Genomic DNA, 20,082 nt, shown 5'->3' on the forward strand with positions numbered 1-20,082 from the left:
GGTGGCCCATAGGTTTGGGTAGCTTGTTTGTATTGGCTAATAAGAGAGGGTCTGGCCAGCTCTGATCCCCCATTTTTAAATATCCATTTTTGGAATAGCCATCTATGGTGTACATAATGCGATTCCGACACTGTGAGACCTCATTATTAGCTAGTCAATCTACCTGGCCAAGAGCATCAAACTGGTTATACACTGGGGCGCTGTAAGGCCCTGGAGGCCTGAATATGCCAGTGGTGGGTGCACTTGGGCATTAGTATTGTGTATGATCGGCTTATGTAGGGACCCCAGAGGGAGAAGATCAATGTTAGTGTTCCCCTCTCCTATATATATATTTTTTTAAAAAAAAAATTTATTTATTGAAGTTTTGTATAGCTCTAGCTGGACCCGAGGGTATCAGAGCGCTTCAGAGCATGTACAGTTATGAACAAAAAATTTTGGGCGGAAAACAAGAACAGAGAACAAAAGGAGAAATAATAATCTGCAGATCACCAACTTAAGAGCAATATGGAACAGAGTGCATCTTCAGGCTATGGGGATACGAGAAGGGGTGATAACTGTCAATCCCTCAGTCAATTGTGGATTTCTCGTTACGGTCGAGAGCGCTCTAGGAAGAGGGCTTTGAGTAGTTTCTTGAATTTCGGGAAGGAGGTGGTCGTTCTGATGTGAGGTGGGATGAAGTTCCAAATCTTGGGAGCATTTCCCGCAAAGGATTTATTTGACGTTTTGTGTTTCCGTGATTTCAGTGGGATGAGTAGAAGCGTGTTGGAACTTCTGAGAATCCTAGACTGACCGGCCCTTTTGAGTTTGGCAGCCAGATATTCTTGTTTGCCTGTGTGCAGGGATTTGTGCGTGAGGCAAGCTGTACGGAAGCTGGATCCTTGGTCGATAGGGAGCCACTTCAGTTCCTTGAGTGCCGGTGAGTTGTGCTCATATTTCTTCGTTCCTGTGATCATTCTTGCTGCGGCGTTGAGGGTAGTGGTAAGAGGACCTAGGTGATATTTTACTGTCCCAGTCAGTGCTGCGGTACCATAGTCAATTCTGGAGAGCACCGATGCCTGAGTGGCCTGTTTAAGATCTTTCAGGGGGGAGGAAGGGTTTTATTTTGTAAAGCAGTTTCAGATTTAGGAATGCACTTTTGGCGGTTTTTGAGATGTGTTTTTTCATGTCCAGTTTGGGGTCGAGGGTAATCCCTAGGGATTTCACTGAGTCCGTTGGTGCAAGGGCACCATTGAGGGCGTCTATGGCTTTGAGCCATTCTTCGATTTGAGGGTTTTCGTCTCTATTAGAGATGAGACGCACTTCTGTTTTCTCTTGGTTGAGTTTGAGGTGGTTGGTTGAGAGCCAATGTTGAACCTCAATGAGCGTGACATTTAGTCTGTGTATGGCTGCGATCGAGGTGGTTTCCAGCTAAAGTTGTGTATTAACCTCATAGAGGTGGAAGGGGATGTTGGAGTTCCTTAGCAGTGTCTTGAGGGGTTCCATGTAGATGTTGAAAAGCTGTGGGGAGAGTACTGACCCTTGTGGAACTCCTCTGCTACCAGGAAGGGGGTCCGACTCAAAGCTATTGATTTTTATTCTTTGTGTGCTGTTGTGGAAAAAAGAGGAGAACCATTTTAGAACCGTCTTTTCAATACCCGCTCTCTCCTGGAGGACTTTGAGGAGCAGGGTGTGGTCAACTGTGTCAAACGCGGCCGAAAGGTCTAGAAGGATGAGAAGGCTACATTGGTCAGAGTCAAGTGACATGTGTAGATCGCCTAAGACATTTAAGATTGCGGTTTCGGTGCTGTACCCCTTTCTGAATCCTGATTGGTGTGGGTCTAGTAGTTTGATAATCTTGCACCAAATTGGGGCTAGTGTAAGCTTCAGTTCTTTTGCCAGTCTCGTGGGTAGTTGATCAATGGAGTGGGAAGAGGGTTTCGTGGTGGTGATCAGATTGCTTATCACTTCTTCCTGGCTGGGTCGGAAGGATGACCAGCGAGTAGGAGTGATCACTGGGGTATTGCTGTTTGTTGCTGGTGTCGGGATCTCCGTGGGGGTGGAGGGTTTATTACTGAGCGCTAGATCAATTTTGGCAATTTTTTCGTTGAAAAAGCTGGCAAAGTTGTCACAGTGGGTTTTGGAAGCCTCCATGTTGGCTGTCACTGGTTTGGATGTTTTGCTCCTAATGATGTTAAAGAGTTCTTTGGGGCGGTTTTTAGCTTTGTCTAAGGTGGAGCAGAAGAAAGTTGTCTTTTTGCTCTTGATGTGTTTATTGTAGTTTCTGTGTGCTGCCTTGAGTTGATCACGATGGAGGAAGGCTAGGTTATTCCTCCAGGTTCTTTCTAGGGTTCTGAGGTGTCTTCTTTCCTCATTTATGTCTGTGGTGAACCAGGACCAGGAGGGGGTGCTTCTGGCTTTTTTTAGTTTCAAGGGCGCCAGCCGGTCCATGGTGAGTGCCAGGTTGGAATGGTAGAGCGAGGTGAGTTCAGTGGTTGATAGGTGCTCTGCCATGTTTGGGAGGAGCGTGCTAAGTCTTCTTATAGTTTGTCTCGGGGGATTTGGGTTGTGTTCCTGACCCATTTAGGAGAGGCCTGAATAGGGGTTTGGGATAGGGCCAGTTGCTTGATATACGCCACATAGGGTAGTAGTTTGTGAAATATAGTGGGGTCTTTGAAGATGCTAATGTCACAGTCCCCCGTGCAATCTTTCAGACTCCTCCCAAATCACTGGACTCTGCGAGCGAAAAGCATATCGCGGGCGAGGGAGACAGGGAAGTTCGTATTCTTCATGAGCTAGTTCAGGCTCAGATTGGTCAGATTGTCATAGGGTTGTTTCTGCTCATCGGCCAGTCCTGATACTCCTGTCAGAATTGCTACATAGGGGCACGCTACAGGGGGTAGGTTAATAATAGGGAGGTTCCCGGTCTCCCTCTGAGGAGCCACATTCCAATTGTGCCCTGTGGAACCCCCTGTTGGCAGTTCTGCATTGCACGTCGGGTCATCCCTGGGTTCTCCCCAGTTTTTCCAGCTGTCATTGTGCTAGTGCTTCTGGGTGTCCTTGAGACACTGATAGTTACACCCACATTGGGTTTCTTCGTCATGTTATGCTTTCCTTCTGCAGCTGTTGGGGCTTGCGCATGAACTCTCTCAGTAGAGTGAAGTTGCGGCAGTGGCGAGGGGTTCCTGATATCTAAGATTGTTCGATCGCTAGCAAGCGAGCCAGAAAGGAAAATACAGCAGAGGTGGCGGATGGATGATGGACTTTGGTCCGTCAACCTGCCATTCTCTAATTCTGACGATGGCTATGGCAGGTCACTGGAAACAGACGTGTTTGACAGCACATCCGTATCTGCCAAACTCTAAATCAGGCCTTTACTTTGCCCCAAAGATCACTTGAGAAACAAAAAAGTACACTAAAAGGTGATTAAAATGATAGAGCTATCGTACTGTCAGATAGTTTCCCCCTTTAATTTAATTTGAGCGCACTACATTCATGTGCCGGCATTTTTAAACTGCAGAGGTACATGGTAAGACAACAGCGATGTAATTTCACGATGAAATGCAAAAGGTTTATGGACCACAACAGACCAGCTGCACTGAAAATGCTAAAAGGAATTGGAGCCTGAATATATACATTGCACATCTCCTCGTGCCTGAACAATTATTGGATACCCTAACCAAGACATTCAGTAGATTTGAAAGTTTTTAATTGTGACAATTCAGGAAAGCATTACAATATTCATTGGCATCAGTGTTCCTGTTTATTCTTTATTATCTGCAAATACAGTGGATCAGAATCCAAGTTTATTGTTTGCTCTCTGTAAATCCAGTGTATATGGGAAACAATTTTTGCTTCTAAAGTTGAATAATATCAACAAATATGTCTGTTAATACAATGTACACTTAAGACACATTGTCTGTGTCCTGGAACTGTGGGAAAGTGTAAAAAGCCAATTTACTAATATGCATTTTATTGGGGGAAACATCCATTACAACACAGGCATTACATTACAACGGATGCCAGTTCAACGCATGCCATTACAGCGCATGCCATCACAATGCATTATAAGGTTAGTAATTGAGAATTTTAAGTCTTAGGGTGGGTATGGGTTTTAGCAAAGTCGGGAATAGTAAGTTTTACCCCTACGCTATCCAACACTTTCCCTACTGTGGCACTTACTGGAGTGGGAATAGTAATTTTTACCTCTGTGCTTTTCAACACTTTCCCTACTGTTGCACTCACTGGAGGGGGAATAGCAATTTTGACCCCTACGGTATCCAAAACTTTCCCTACTGTTGCACTCACTGGAGTGGGAATAGTAATTTTTACCCCCACGCTAACCAAAACTTTCCCTACTGTTGCGCTCACTGGAGGAAGCATATCAATTTGCACCCCTACGCTATCCAGCACTTTCCCTACTGTTGCATTCACTGGAGTGTGAATAATAATTTGTACCCCTACGCTATCCAATACTTACCCTACTGTTGCACTAAAAGTGTTATGTGTTGTAATGGTATGAGTTGTAATCTAATGCGTTATAATTTAGTGCGCTGTAATGGTAGTTTTAAAAAATGTGTTGTAAAATCATGCGACGTAATGGTAGTTGTGTTGTAAAAACTGCGATGTAAAAGCATGCGTTGTAAATACGTGCGGTGTAATGTCATGTATTCATTTTAATTCAATGGTAAATTACACAGTTAATGTATTTATCAAGTATCCTATATAACAGCTCAAAAGTAACCGTAACTATATAAAAATTATCTTCAACCGATCACAGATATTTACTAAAAATAGCCTTAATTCAAGTAATGGTAAGAATATCCGCCAGATAGGATCAAATTGACAGAAGAGGTGACTGTGAACTTCATAAAATGCACACTTTTGAATGTATTCTAACAGGGATAAATAATGCAAATTGCAACTTACCACTTCACTCAAATGATGTCTTACAACACGCTCTTCCAGAGGGTGTCTCAATGTGTGTGTCCTTCTTCATCCTATGTTTTTATCACCACTGTTGTTTAAAGCAATGTTAAGTAAGTAAAAATCATGCACATAGAGTCAAGCATTTGTCCGACCAGAAAGTAAAAGAGGCAATGATTAATAAGTGCAACATAATTGTCTATATTGTTAGGTCAGAGACCTTTCGCCGCACATGCGTGCCGGTAGCACAGGAGATATGATGCAGACACAGATGGCCCGATTCACAAATGTAATCTTAGACCTGAAGTCTAAGTGTAGACTTAAACTCTAAGTTGAGACCTAAAGTTTATCTTGAGACCTGAAGTATAACTTTAGAACTTAAGCCTGGAGCCTTAAGTTAGATTTCAAGTCTATGTTACACTTTAAGTCTAAACATGAGGTCTCATTTAGAAAACAAAGGACGCTGGGCTGTACTGCAAGCCATTTCGCTGTGCTGAGCAACGTCATTTTAAAAGCACAGGGATGCATCGTATTAAGAACAGTACGAAGCGTGGGTGTGCGTTCCCCTCCAATGACGCACAATTGGCTGCCAATGAGCCAGCATAGGCACCCTTGCATCATGCTGCAAGGGGGCCTCAGTTGCAGGAATGATTGCTTTTGTGCAGGAAGGGACACCTTCCTGCACAAAAGCAATAATTGATGGCATTTTCCTCTTTCTATATGTGCTGCAGAATGCAACATGCATAGAAAGAAGAAAACACGCAGGCATAGGATTTTGATGCATTCCCAGCTTTACAAAACATTGTAAATCTGGGTACAGCAACACCCATGGAATACCCATTTCACACATTACTATATGCGGGGTGACTTCATGGGGTCTGGTGAATATAGACAGACATACTGCACCGCTGGTGTGTCAAAACAAGTGACGCATCGGTGGCGCAATGGACTTGTAAATTAGGCCCTTAGACTTTAGGTGTGAAGTTAGACTTTAGGTCTAAAGTTAGACTTCAGGCCTAAAATTGAACTTCAGGTCGATAGCTAGTCTTTAGGTCTAAACCTAGACTTCAGTTCTCAAGTTAGCCTTCAGGTCTAACGTTACCTTTGTGAAGGGGGCCCCAAGGGTTTATGTTCTGGACTGGGTTACAAGTGGTCCCATGTTCTTTTTTTTATACTTTTGTAGGAGCCTGTTTCATGTGTGACATGAATCCATACCCATTAATATGGCTGGGTAGCTCACTAAATCCCTCCCCACTTTGGATTATCTCATGCATCTTTTCTGGTGCCCTTCTTTCAGTTTCAGTTCTTGGAATTTATGGATTGGATTGGGTTCTTGAGTTGTGCTGATGCCTGCAATGTGATAGTTATTCTTGTTCAGTGTGGGGTGATGAGTTTTCAGATGGATTTCTTGAGTATTCCTTCGGATACTGCGGGCTAACCTGGTCTGCAAGGTCACAGGGAATACAGGTAATTGGCATTTGAACCACAAACCTTTGCTCTTGAACCAAGAGATGGTGTAAATAACTGTCTCTGTCTCTCTTTGAGATGTGACCATTGTTCCTTTTACCATTGGATAAAAGGACCGTTTGACACGGTCCATCACTCATTATTGATGGACCGTTTGTCAGCCTGCGGAGTAAAGAATGCTGCTTGGAAGGTTCTAAAATCTTTCCTGTCTGAGCGGAAGCAGATAGTAGCCCTTGGAGAGTTCTGTTCAACTCCATTCCAACTGCCTTGTGGGGTCCCTCAGGGATCATCACTAAGTCCAACCTTATTTAATGTGTACATATCGTCCCTGGCCCCATTGATAAGATCTTATGGGTTCCAGCTTACATCTTATGCGGACGATACGCAGATAGTGGTATCCCTCCTCCCTGGATTAGAAGCAGCAGTTAGCCACAAGTTACATGATTGTATGGAAGCAGTTGGACTATGGATGACCAGCAATTGTCTAAAATTAAATTCAGACAAAACTGAGGTCATCCTCTTTGGTAATGACATCAGTATCTGGACACCAAAATGCTGGCCAAACTCCCTGGGTCCTCTACCGGTTCCCTCCCCACAGGTGAAGAACCTGGGAATCCATCTAGATGACAGATTGGATATGAGAAAACAAATAAATGCGGTGGTATCTTCCACGATGTTCACTATTAGAACCACTAAGAAAATTCTCCCCCTTGTGCCCAAGGAGAGTCGCCAGACAGTGGTTACTGCACTTGTCATGTCAAGACTTGATTACTGCAACAGCCTCTATTTCAACATCCAAGAGAGGTTGTTGCAGAGGTTACAGTTGCTGCAGAACACAGCTGCCAGGCTGATTTCTGGCATACCCAAATTCTCCCCCATCTCTAGCGAAATTCGTAGACTGCACTGGTTGCCGGTAAGACAAAGGATACATTTTAAAGCTTTATGTCTTGTCGTTAAATCTCTTCAGAAGCAGGGTCCACTTTATCTCCAAGATCACTTGCAATGGTACTCACCATCTAGATGTTTGCGTTCATCAGGGCAAAGACTGGTAAAAGTGCCACTGGTGAAGAAGGCTCGGTGGGGTAAGAGATTTGTGGTTTGGGCAGCAAAACTTTGGAACCAGCTCCCCGTTCATCTGAGATGCTGTACCGAACTACTCCCGTTCAGAAAAATGCTTAAAACCTTGTTATTCTAGATCTATGTCTATGATTGTGCACCCTACTTCTCCTTAGGGACAGCAGATAGCGCCAGGACACCCTCGGGTAACAGATGCGCTTAACAAATCAATTAACATAACATAACATAACATACCATTACTAGGGGCCAGGATTCTTTCATAGGGGGTGCATAATTTCCATCTAGATTAAGTGTCTTTCAGAATTACTCGCTCACCTTCCTACAGCATTCTAGTGGGTGCTTTACAGCGCTGGGAAGCGCTGTTGTTACTCTCTCAGTGCTGCTGGCTCACCTGATGTCTAGGTGCCTCAGCTCCCATACAGGTGCTGCCATGAAGGTACCGTTTTGCACCCACTGAAACAAAAGGGTGGCAGTGGCAAATGGAATGACACTGTGGGGCGTGTTCTTACACACCTCAGAAAGTTGTGAATGGTCCATTAAGGACCCCCCTTGGTCAACTCCTCTTTGTAGGGCTTTGTTTAGCATTGCATTAAATGCTCAGTCTCCATTCAGCTGACACCAGCAGGGCATAATCTTGCAGTGGCTAACGTTGAGTTGATGGAGGTAAACATGAAAGTACCCAGAAAGGGGTAGAGCAACATCTGTTCTCACTTTACAAGGTAGACCATAAGTGGTAGATATATTCTAAAGTGCTGGCCTCTCATATTCAAAGGTAGTAGAGGTTACTAGCTTGATCATAGGGAAGTTTGTGTTTGCATCAATGATGACTAGGATGTGTTTTCCATCAGAGAAGCGACCAAAGTCTGCACCTAGATCATACCATGGGTATATGCAGGGATCTTCTGTGACAGTAACGGCTGGACATTCAGCCTCCCAGTTGAGTTATCAAGCACCTTATTAGCTTTAACAGCTCTTCAAGTTAAACATTTTCAGAACAAATATGGTCCTCACATGTGACATTAGGTGGTCCGCTAAAAGGAAGGGACCTTGATGGAAATGAGGGCAGCAAGCCAAAGGCACATAACCCGCACAAAATAGAATACTATGCTGGAACGCCGATGGACTTAGGGTTCATACTAGAAGTAGAAAGATTAAGGAATTATTAAAACACTCCAATAAAGACATAATAATATTACAAGAAACGCACCTGCCTTGTGAGGAATGGGATAAGATTCTTAAGACAAATAGATGGATAATGCAATTGATGTGCACTAATCAATCGAGTAATGTGAAAGGGGTAACCATGTTATTAAAAACATCCACACAAGTTCAGCTAGAAAGTTTGTGGATAAAGGGGGTAGATTGGCAATAACCAATATAAAAATAGACAGCAGAGGATACACACTTGTGGGCTATTATAGTTGATCCCTTCATGCTGGGTTAATGTATTTCTAAAAACTAACCAAACTTACCAAACTCCAATAATATACTCTAATATACCAAATTTGGTAATGCAATCTTTATATAGTTGATTACATGTGCAAATCAAAACTCTTGAAGAAATCACTCTTAATAAAGGCAGATTCATTTGCAAATTTAAATTGTTTATCTAAATAATCTGAAATAAATGCTCTTTGGTAACAACATACAGCATGAATCATAGGTCGTCATAAGGAAAACAATATCAGAAGAGAAAATGAGAATTTCATGCAAATGACAATGCATAAAGAAGTGGAAAGGCAAAGAGACGAAAGATTCAGTAACAAAATACATTTGTAAATGATTATGCAAATGTCAGAATTCAGTCTATATTAACCAATATAAAAATAAGGAAATCTACTCTCTGGCCATGAGAGCAGCAAGGTGACTCAAGAAGATTTGAAGAGGCAAAGACTAAGTCAGGATTCTGGAGACAGGAAACAGGACAGCAAAACCAACGACAGCGACGATATCCCAACTGTCTCACGAGTTAGTCTTCCAACCCCCTCCCACCGGGCACCTCAATTATACCCTAAAATCTATATGTCAAACCCACACATGTATCTAGCTAAAGGTGTTCTTCACATTTGATTGGTTAAAGAAGGGGCTGTATAGTCACACCACACTCAGCACGTCCATCTTACTAAATGCCTCATTAGTATTGCTGTACCCACTGCAATAATAGGTGTTAGTATTCTCCCTAATACACTATTTCCAAAGGTATAAAACCAATTACCCATAGAGGAAAAACTCTTACCAAGTTTCTCTCAAGCACCATCAACCTTCAATTCAGACAAATCTTGATGAAGATTTGTAATATTCTTGATATACCCCTCAAGACTCTTACTCTTGTCTGGGATATAAGTGCAACATCATTGTATTTTCAACATATTGCAGACTCCACTCTCTTTTGCCAACATTACATCAAAGGTAAGTCAATTTTGTAAAACCATAGACCCTAATTGGAACCATTTCTTCAGTATATACCATTAGAACCCACCAGCAGTGTCTGTTGCTAAATGATCAACCACTGTGGACAATTTTTTAATTTTGCTGAAATTCAAAATAACTCCAACTGAATGTATCAATGACCTCTATTTAGATGCCTGGGAACACGTAGGCATTTGGTCGCATTACAAATTTTATTGTCCGATACCTCCCCTTGCATTGTTTGTGGTGTCTCCAAATTCTTAAAACGTTCATGGTTGATTCGCAGCAAGAGATTGTCACTTTCAATTTAATTCATTTTTTAGCTAATTTATCCAGGGTTAAATCCTATTTTATTGTCCTAATATCTAAATGTCGACACATCTATTTATTTTTTTGAAATGCTGTTTTTATATGTATGTATGCTTTCAAGATATCTTGCATATCGAATAAAAGCTTTTCAACCAACCAACAATGCTTGTGGGTATACAATTTGTTTTTGTTGTTCCATTGTCTGTGCAGATATAGAGATTGTGTGGTTTGACGGCTCTAGAACACGCAACATATAATTGTCCATGTGAGAAGCAAGCCGTGTCTAGATCTAAACCACACCATTCTAAAGATTGGCCCTGAGCTTTGTTATTTATTATTTTTGGTTGCATCGTGTTCTTTTAAATTATGTTGCAAACTGAACCAACTCCTCCCCCCTCCCTGTTCTTTTAAATTATGTTGCAAACTGATCCAACTCCTCCCCCCTCCCTCCACCCACTTCCTGGTCTGCCATCCTGACACCAACTGTCCATCCTAATATATTTCTAGACTATTGTCTCTATGTGTCCCTTGTAGTTGTTGCGCACCAACCAAATCGATAGGGTCTATTTGTGCTTTTGATTAAAAACACACGCATATTGGCCACGCACGTAATATATGTAGACTATTGTCTCTATGCGTCCCTTGTAGTTGTTGCGAAGCAACCAAATCAATAGGGTCTGTTCGGGCTTTCTATTAGAAACGTGCACGTATTGGCCACGAGCGTATTCGAATGCAAATTTGTGTATATAAAAACAAGCGCTTAATCGAATCCAACGTTGTGTCAAAATTGCAAACCAATCTGTGAAGAACTTTTGGAGATTTAAGATTTTGAACAAACGAACATTTACATTTTTATGTGTGTGTTCGGGCTTTCGATTAATAACACACGCGTATTCAACAACACGCATATTTGAATTCAACGTTGTGTAAATAAAAACACGCACGTATTCGAATCCAACGTTGTGTCCAAATTTCAAAGCAATTGGTGAAGAACTTTCAGAGATTTAAGATTTTGAACAAACAAACAGTTACATTTTTATTTATATAGATTCAGGCATACTAAACTCGAATTTTTACCTAGTTCCCTGAGTCAGTTAGGATTATAAGATGTTATAATCAAACTGCCCATTCCGACCTATGGGGAACAGGAAGCCTTGCAATAGTGAAAACAATGGCTGTAATTCACTATTAGGACATGCCACACACATCAGGGCATGTCCTACCTTTTACCTACAATGCACCCTGCCCTGGGTCCTACCATAGGGGTGACTAATATGCAGAAAAGGGAAGGTTTAGGGGCTGACAAGAGGGTGCACTTGTCAACATGGCAATACCAGACTGCACACAGGCTCTGCAATGGCAGACCTGGGACACACTCTACAGGCTGCTTCTGTGGGTGGCACAACCAGGGCTGCAAGCCCACCAGCAGCCTTTGATTAAGAAGCCCTGGGCACACTCAGTGCACTGTACTATGGTCTGACAAGTAAACCATACCAGCTAATCATGGAGTCACTAATCCATACATCAATTTACCAAAGGGGGCACTTGCACTGTGGCAGTGAATAGCAGTGGCACAGTGCCCAAAGCATCTATAACCAGCAAAAACATATGAGGCTACAGCAAAAATAGAAGAGAGACCCACACCAATGGTGCCAGGTCTAACAGTGACAAACAGAGGGAAGCTTCCTCTGCGGAGAGGCGCTCAGCGAGAAAAATATGTACAAAGTTTGCAACATAGTCGGAGCAGGGGAAGAAAAGAATTAAAGAGGCTTGAGATTGTATTTTCTGGGTGGAAGTTTATGTAATTGATTAAACAGAATAATGAGACGTTTAGTAAGGTGGAAGTGCTGAGAGTGGGGTGACTATAACCCCCTTTGTTAACCACTCAAATGCGAAGACAACCATTAGCTAGATACATGTGTGGGTTGGACATTTGGATTTTAGGGTATAATTGAGGTGCCCAGTGGGAGGGGTTGGAAGACTGACTCGTGAGACTGTTGGGAGATCCGTGCTGTCATCGGTTTTGCTGTCCTGTTACCTGTCTACAGAATCCTGACTTGGTCTTTGCCTCTTCAAATCTTCTTGAGGGAACTTGCTGCTCTCATGGCCTGAGAGTAGATTTCCTAATTTTTATATTGGTTTGTGTAGACTGAATTCTGACATTTGCATAATCGTTTGCGAATATATTTTGTTACTGAATCTTTTGCCTCAGCACCTTTCCACTCCTTTATGCATTGTCATTGATATGAATTTGTCATTTTCTCTTCTGATATTGCTTTCCTTGTGACAATCTATGATTCATGCTGTATGTTGGTATTGAAGAGCATTTATTTCATATTATTTAGATAAACAATTTAAATTTACAAACAAGTCTGTCTTTATTAAGAGTGATTTATTCAACAGTTTTGATTTGCCAAATGTCATCAACTATATAAAGATTGCATCGCCAAATTTGGTATATAGAGATGGGAGTATATTATTGGAGATTGGTAAGTTTGGTTAGTTTTTAGAAATAAACTAACCCAGCTTGAAGGGTCTGCTTGAAGGGTCTTTGTTGAGTAATGGAAATTGGGCCTTGTCTTTAGCAAAATTCTAGTCCTGAAATGCTGGATCAATTTTGGTAGAAGAATTCAATGGTTATATTGGTTATTTTGGCAAATTGATGATTGATTTAATGATTTTAATTACTAATATGCAACGTTAAGTGTCTTTGTTTTATGTAGTCTGGAAGTACGGGTACGGAGTTGCCTAAGAACCTGGGATGTTAATTTAAGTGGTAGTGGCATAGTCAAAGTGTGGAGAAATACCACACTGGAAGTTCTTTGTCTGTTGTTGTAATATCAAACAGGAAAGGCGGTTGATGTTATTTTAGGGACTTATTCTGTTGTAAGGAGAGTGTATGAAATAGTTAGTCCGCTTCTGAAACTCTGGCCCTACACCCAAAGGAGTACCAAGACCTCTTTTCTAAAAGTCCTCTTCAGAAACTTTGGACTTATCCCCAGAGGAGTACCAAGACCTCTTTTCACTTGTTTGTGAGTAGAGTGACGCTAATCGTTATATTACTAGAAGTAAAAGGAATCTTTTAGCGTAATTGAACTATCTCTTTATTAGTGGAGCAGACAAAGGCACTATTTTGTGTCGTTTCTAATAAGAATCTAGTTGGAAAAACTTTGTTTTACATTGCCGTAATATTCTTCTATGCGAAGGGAGGATCAGTAGTAGGTGTTATACTGACGTCACAAAGTCGGATTGGCATTGGTCAGAATAGCAGGTGTGTATTGTGCCGTGGTTGATTGGTTGGTGTGAGCCGCGCTGATATTGGATGAGCGTGAGCCAATAGAGTGAGTGGAATTACGGAAGGATTTCTTTGGTTTTCCAAAATAGTTAGCGAAGAGAAAAGGAAGTGTTGAAAATTAAGTTGATTAAAGCGATTCAGGATGTTTTTGAATAGGATAAACCGATTGTGATTAGAGAGGCAATTCCTGCATCTCCTCCAAGATCGCCTGCTTATTTTATGATGTTAGAGCATGGATATCATACATGTACATGGTTGGAGAACTGGGTAAAATATACAGAGGATGATGGAGTGTTAGCTTTCCCAGAGCATGGTACATTTGATGTGAACATTTTGGAGAATTTGAGGAAAAAAATGAATTCCTTGAACCCAAATTCTAGATCTATGCAGTATGGGGCACTTGAGGAATGGGAGCATGAAGAGAGACAGGGATGGATTGAAATACAAGAATATGATGAGATGGTTTTGAGAGGCTAAGTGGGCTGCTCAAACGAAGAAATGGAGGAGAGATGCAATTCTAGATGGTTTATCTCTAGTAATGGTTGCTGAGGAAAAGGCTGGTGGAAAATGTAAAGAGAAAAAGAATAATATCGAAACTTCAAAATTAGCTGTGGATTCGAATGAAATTGATGATGAGTTACTAGAAGAGATGTTATTGAAGAGACCTTCACCGTATCAGGAGAGCCCGGATGGGATTACACCAAGCACACCATTAATTGAAATAGAAGCTACCCAAACTCCAAAGGTTTCACAGGTTACTCGAGTATCACAGGAAAAAGGGATTGAGATGCTTAATAGAGCAAAGGAAGAATGCACTAAGAAATTTAATTAGATGAGTTTAAATGCAGAAGCATTATCAGTTCCAGTGACAATTTGTCCTATAGTACTGTTGCATAGTGAGGAGCAAAATATTTCAGGAGTACATGCATTGGCAGTTCCGGTGAATAGTGTTAGGAATGTTAGTGAGTCAGAGTCGAATGAGACAAGTACGTCATTAATTGATCTTCCAGTAAATGGAAATGTGACTGAAATGCCAAAAAGAAGTGTTCAGATAGATCCTAGAAAATTATTATGGAATGAGAAACAACTTTGTTATCAAGGGGTTCTGGTTCAGTGGGACCTTCACCAGAGGAGTTGGATGAATGGATAAGAGGAATGGCATCTAATAGATCTAAACCAAGTATGGATTTAGGAAAATTGAAAGTAGATCTGGAAGAAATGATTATTGGTACAATCAGTTCAGAGAGATTGAGTAAATATCAGGATGAAGAGTTGTTATTCATGTGCATGAATATTAAATTGAAAGCAAAAAACTTGCATGTGAGGTTAGCAGAAGCTGCAGAAGAATATGGAGTAGATATTGAGAAGTCTAAAGCTTTGCAAAAGATGTATAGATTGGATCAGTAGTAAGGATTTGGAGTGTTTGAATGTCTCTGGAAAACAATTGCAAATAAAAAGTTGATAAATACTCTGAAAAGATGGGGGTGATATAGAACGATGGAAAGGTAGTAGGACAAGAAAGAAAGAATGAAGAAGAACTTATGAATAAGGGTGTGACTACATCTCCTTTACATCCGTTAAAAGGATATATCCAATGAGAGAAGTTCTTGGTGGTCACATCACGTGGTCAAGACAGGATATATTGTCTTTCACGAAAGAGTTTCCAAGAATCGGAGAGAAGTTTGTTGAATGGTACAAACAAGTAGAGAGTTCAGTAAAAGTTTAAAAAGTTTTGTTGAAAGATTTGGATGGCTTGTTTGATATTGTGGTTCCAGCTGATTTATGGAATGAATGTGACAGAGCATGGGCTCAACTGCTCGTTTTATCACACTCACCTGGGCCCATAAAACATACACACTTTGAACAGGTAACCCTTGCTATAATCTAGATTTATAATTTACCTTTTTAGCACATATACCATTGACTTACTAATCCTTGTTTTTGGTACCTAAAGTCCTAAGGGATCTAGGGAGTTTGAATTATAGGTAGAAAAACAACATTGCATTTATTTTATCAAATAACCACAAACTCGGGAAAGGTTTAAACACTTTATCTATGTAAATTCTCAAATGTCAGAGTCCATAACAATTCAATTAAAGCTTGTTCAATTAGAAAGATAATTATAAAGCAAATATAGGCAGAGATTTGATGAGAAATATCTTTAAGCATTTGAACATAGGAAAGGTAGAAAGAGGAAACAGTACAATAACATACCCACACAGATTTATAATTACCTAGAATGGTGTGAAGACCAACCCTGGCCATGGGCTGGGGCAAAGGACAGGGCTTCTTATAGTTCAGGTGTCAGCAAGACAGCACAGGTGCAGATCAGGACAGGTAAAGACCAAATTAGGATGGATGCAGGTTGGAAACAGGTACCATCAGCTAAGTGCAACGCCAGTGTCACACCCCTCACTGCGGCTAACATTTGGACCCCGATTGGGTTATCGAATCTTCTTCCTCAGAACCCCGATTGGGTTATCGATTCTCCTACCAAAACCCCATTTGGGTTATCGAATCTTTTGACAGAGTGCTCAGCCAGCATCTCTGCTCTCGATCCCTATTGAGTGCATTGGGTCAATGACAGGTCAGCTATTCGGACAAGTCGGACACTCTAACTACCTAACCCTACCTTAGAGATACCGTTTTCCAGGGCAGTGTACCACCCCCCAATGTTGTATTCCCGCAATTTAAGTGGACAAAAAGCGAGGAGAGGTCATCACACCATACCAGTTATGCGATCATTTGATTCATTATTCAGATTTATGTTCCCGCCAAATATTTTATTTTCCCATGCACTTTTATTCCACCCGACAGTGAATGTATCAATAACAAATACAATGTTTTAAATCTTCTTCCTCTCTGCGGGTCATAGGTTCATCTTCCCAGGCGCATCGCAGGCCAGACTGTCGTTGGCACTAGTTCAATGCCATGACTCGAGGATTCTTGGACTCTTGTGCGCAGGCTCAAGTTTTTCACAATGGAGTGCAGCAAGGTTACACCAGGCCCAAATACGAGCTAGTAGCAAAGTAAAAAACAAACAGATTTAGAACAAGGAATAAATGAACGCTCTGTATACCACTTCTCTCTACTCTATTCCCATTACTTTATTTTTAACTTCAACGTTAGAATTTGGGCAGAACAAACAATTTAATAAAAGCAGCAATGCAAGCGTTAGCACGTTAAAACATAGAGCAGCCATCTTTAGTTCTAGTGTGCAGAAGCAAAGGTTTCCCACCAAGCAGAGAGTACGTCATGTCACGTGAGTGTGACAGACGCATACGCAATGAAGAATCGCGCGTTGCGGCGGCCATTTTAGATCACTCAGGTTATTGTTAGAAAAGGCACATACGCAAGCTTCCCCTAGATGCTAGAAATGTTGTGCGGTGCATTGTTAGTAAGACAAAACATGTTGGTTAGCACATTTTGCGTTACTCTGAGAGGGTTGAATCCAAGCAAGTCGCTTTACGTGCGAAACCTTGCTCCATCAAATGTAAGATTGCAGTTGATTGTCCAAAAGATGAATATCCTAGAGATATTAAAACGGGAGCGCCTTCAGAAGAGGTGATGAAAAAATATAACCAAGTGATTACTTATTTGAAATGCAAGATTTCTCCAAAAGAAACGGATTTGGTTAAGATTGACATAACGACACAGGAATCTAAAGAATCAGTACATGCTTATTATGAGAGGCTGTTACAGATGTTCAAACAGTATAGTGGTTTTGAAAGCAATACTGATAAGGATATTGGACATTTTGTCTATAAGTTTGTGTTTGGATTGAAACTGGAGATTAACAATATGATTCAGCAGCATTTGATTTGTTGGCAGAACAAAACAGTGGATGAAATTCTGAGGTACGCAAAATATTGTAGTGATGATATTGAATCGAGACATAAGAAATTGAAGGGAAAAGGTCAAAGTGGCACAACAGAATAATAGGAATTTTATTGATGGTTTGCAAACAGGTTATCAGATGAAAGGGCAAAATAAAAATCTTCAAAATTGTCAGGTTCCTATGAATAGTGTACCAAATGGAGGTGTTCAAGTGCAGTTACCAGGAAAAGGTAGAGGCAAGGGTAAAAAAGAAGTAATGAAAAAGAATTTTCCGTATCATGGATGTGCCCAATTAGAACATTGGAGGAACAAGTGTAAGTCTTTCTTACATAATAATGGAATGGCTCAAATTCAGATGCAGACTGAGGTTGTAAATCAGCAAAAACTGCAACAGCAACAGCTGGTTACACCACAGGTACAACAGATACAACAGGTACAAGTGCCTCAAGCACCAGTGCCAAATAATATGAATGCTCACGTAAAGAGATACAGTGCAGATGCTGGTTTTCACGTGGGTGAACAAGTTGGTAAGAATCAAAATGTGCAAATGGTTTCACAGTACTGGTTGCAATGTTCTGAGAGTGATTCGGATTAACCTCAATGACGGAGCCTGAGGGGGGAGGAAGAGTGCGTGCTTGACGCATCTCTGGAGGTAAATCACTCAGGTCCTTTTGTAGATGAGAAAGTGGAAGGCAATGATATAATATTCATTGTGGACACTGGTGCTACCCGTTCTACTGTGGGAACAGTGGAAATTCCAAACCTGCCCCTCTCGGGAAAAACTATCCAAGTCATAGGTGTCTCAAATAAGCATATTAAGACTCCAGTGAACAAACAAATGGAGGTTCGTATTGAAAGATGTAAAGATTTGCATCCATTTATTGTGTGTGACTCAAGTCCACTGAATCTTTTAAGTAGGGACTTACTGTGCAAAATGAATTGCACTATTTATTGTTCACCGGATGGTATTGCGTTCCAAACACAAGATGAGGATGTTGCTTTTGAGATGATGTTAGCAAAGCAAGGGACAGAAGTGAACGATTTGTATTCCATATTTACAACAAGTGATTTGCCCATTGAATAAAGAGACAGAGTGACATCTGATGTGTAGGATCTTTCATGAAAGGACAGCAGATTAATAAAAGGTGTTGATCTCATTCAGATTATGGTCAAGCAGGGTGCAGAATTTCCCAAAACACCACAGTATAAAATGAGTCTTGAGACTATAGAGGGAGTTACTCCAAATTGAGCAAATGATTGAACAAGGTATTTTGAGAGGGATACTAGGGAGTCTTTGTAAGTCACCTATACTGGGAATTAAGAAACCAAGTGAGAAATATAGAATTGTGATGCAGAGTGGTTCACAGTGATTGATTTGTGTTAGGCATTTTTCTCGATACCCCTACATCCGGATTGCTAATATTTTTTTGCTTTCCGTTTCGGAGACTGTGTTTTGGCATGGTGCCGAGTTCCTCAAGGGTATACAGAGTCCTTCAATTTTTTATCAGATTCAGGAAATGTGTCTGGAGTCATTGGTTATGCCAGAAGACTCAATATTGGTTCAATACATTGATGATCATATGTGACAGATACAATTGCTCTACTGAACCATTTGGCAGTAGGTGGGCATAAAGTGTCACCAGCAAAATTACAATTTTGTCAAAAAGAAGTTAAATATTTGGGACACAAAATTGAAAAAAGAGTTAGGAAAGTATCACAAGATCGAATTGCTGTGATCTTGCTAATGGGACCTCCCAAAACGCAAAAAGAAGTTCAAATGTTCCTGGGTATGGTTGGATACTGCAGACAGTGGATTAGTGTTTTTTCTTTGACATCTAAACCATTATAGAGATTGACTCACAAAGATGTAGTTGATCCAATTCAGTTGAATGAAGAAAGCCTGAAGGCTTTCATGGAATTGCAAGAGAGTCTATGTCGAGCACCTGCATTGGGAATGCCAGATTGCGATAAAGAGTTTGCATTGTTCTGTTGTGAGAGAGATGGGTGTGCACTTTCTGTTCTAACACAGACACATGGAATGGCACGTCGACCAATGGCATATTTCTCTGCTACTTTGGATTCGGTGGCTGCAGCCAGGTTGTTTGAAAGCAGTGTCTGCAACTTGTTTGAGTCTGGAGCAGAGTGAGTCGATTGTAATGGGACATCCAGTGAGAGTGTATGTGTCACATTTTGTTGAGATTCTTTTGACACGTACTAGGACTCAGCACATGACCCACAGTCATTTGACAAGAAATGAAAGAGTGATCTTGGGTGCTGAAAATGTGACAGTAACAAGATGCACTACATTGAACCCAGCAACTTTGTTGCCAAGTTAAAGTTGTGAAGAAGTAAAAGATGAAGCTGTTCATGATAGTCTGGATGTGACAGAATTGTGTATGAAGCCGAGGCCTGACATAAAAGAGGTGCCCTTGTCAGAGTCAGAATGTGTGATGTTCGTGGATGGTTCCTGTCTGAGGGACGAAAAAGGTGTGCTGCGTGCTTCATATGCTGTATGTATGGTGGCCATGGTTTCTTGAAGCATCTTGTCTAAAGGGGATACATTCAGCTCAGATTTCAGAGTTGGCCGCTTTGACCAGGGCCTGTGTAATTGGCATACATCTGAGAATAACCATATTTACCGACAGCCTATATGGTTTTGGGGTGGTGCATGATTTTGGACAATTGTGAATGCAACGTGGATTTTTTATATCTTTAGGAGCCCCGATTGAGAATAGTAAAGATGTAAAAGATTTGTTGAATAAACTACAATTGCCCAAGGCGATTGC

The sequence above is a fragment of the Lissotriton helveticus genome, chromosome 4_1 (genome assembly GCF_964261635.1).
Source record: "Lissotriton helveticus chromosome 4_1, aLisHel1.1, whole genome shotgun sequence".
Taxonomy (NCBI): domain Eukaryota; kingdom Metazoa; phylum Chordata; class Amphibia; order Caudata; family Salamandridae; genus Lissotriton; species Lissotriton helveticus.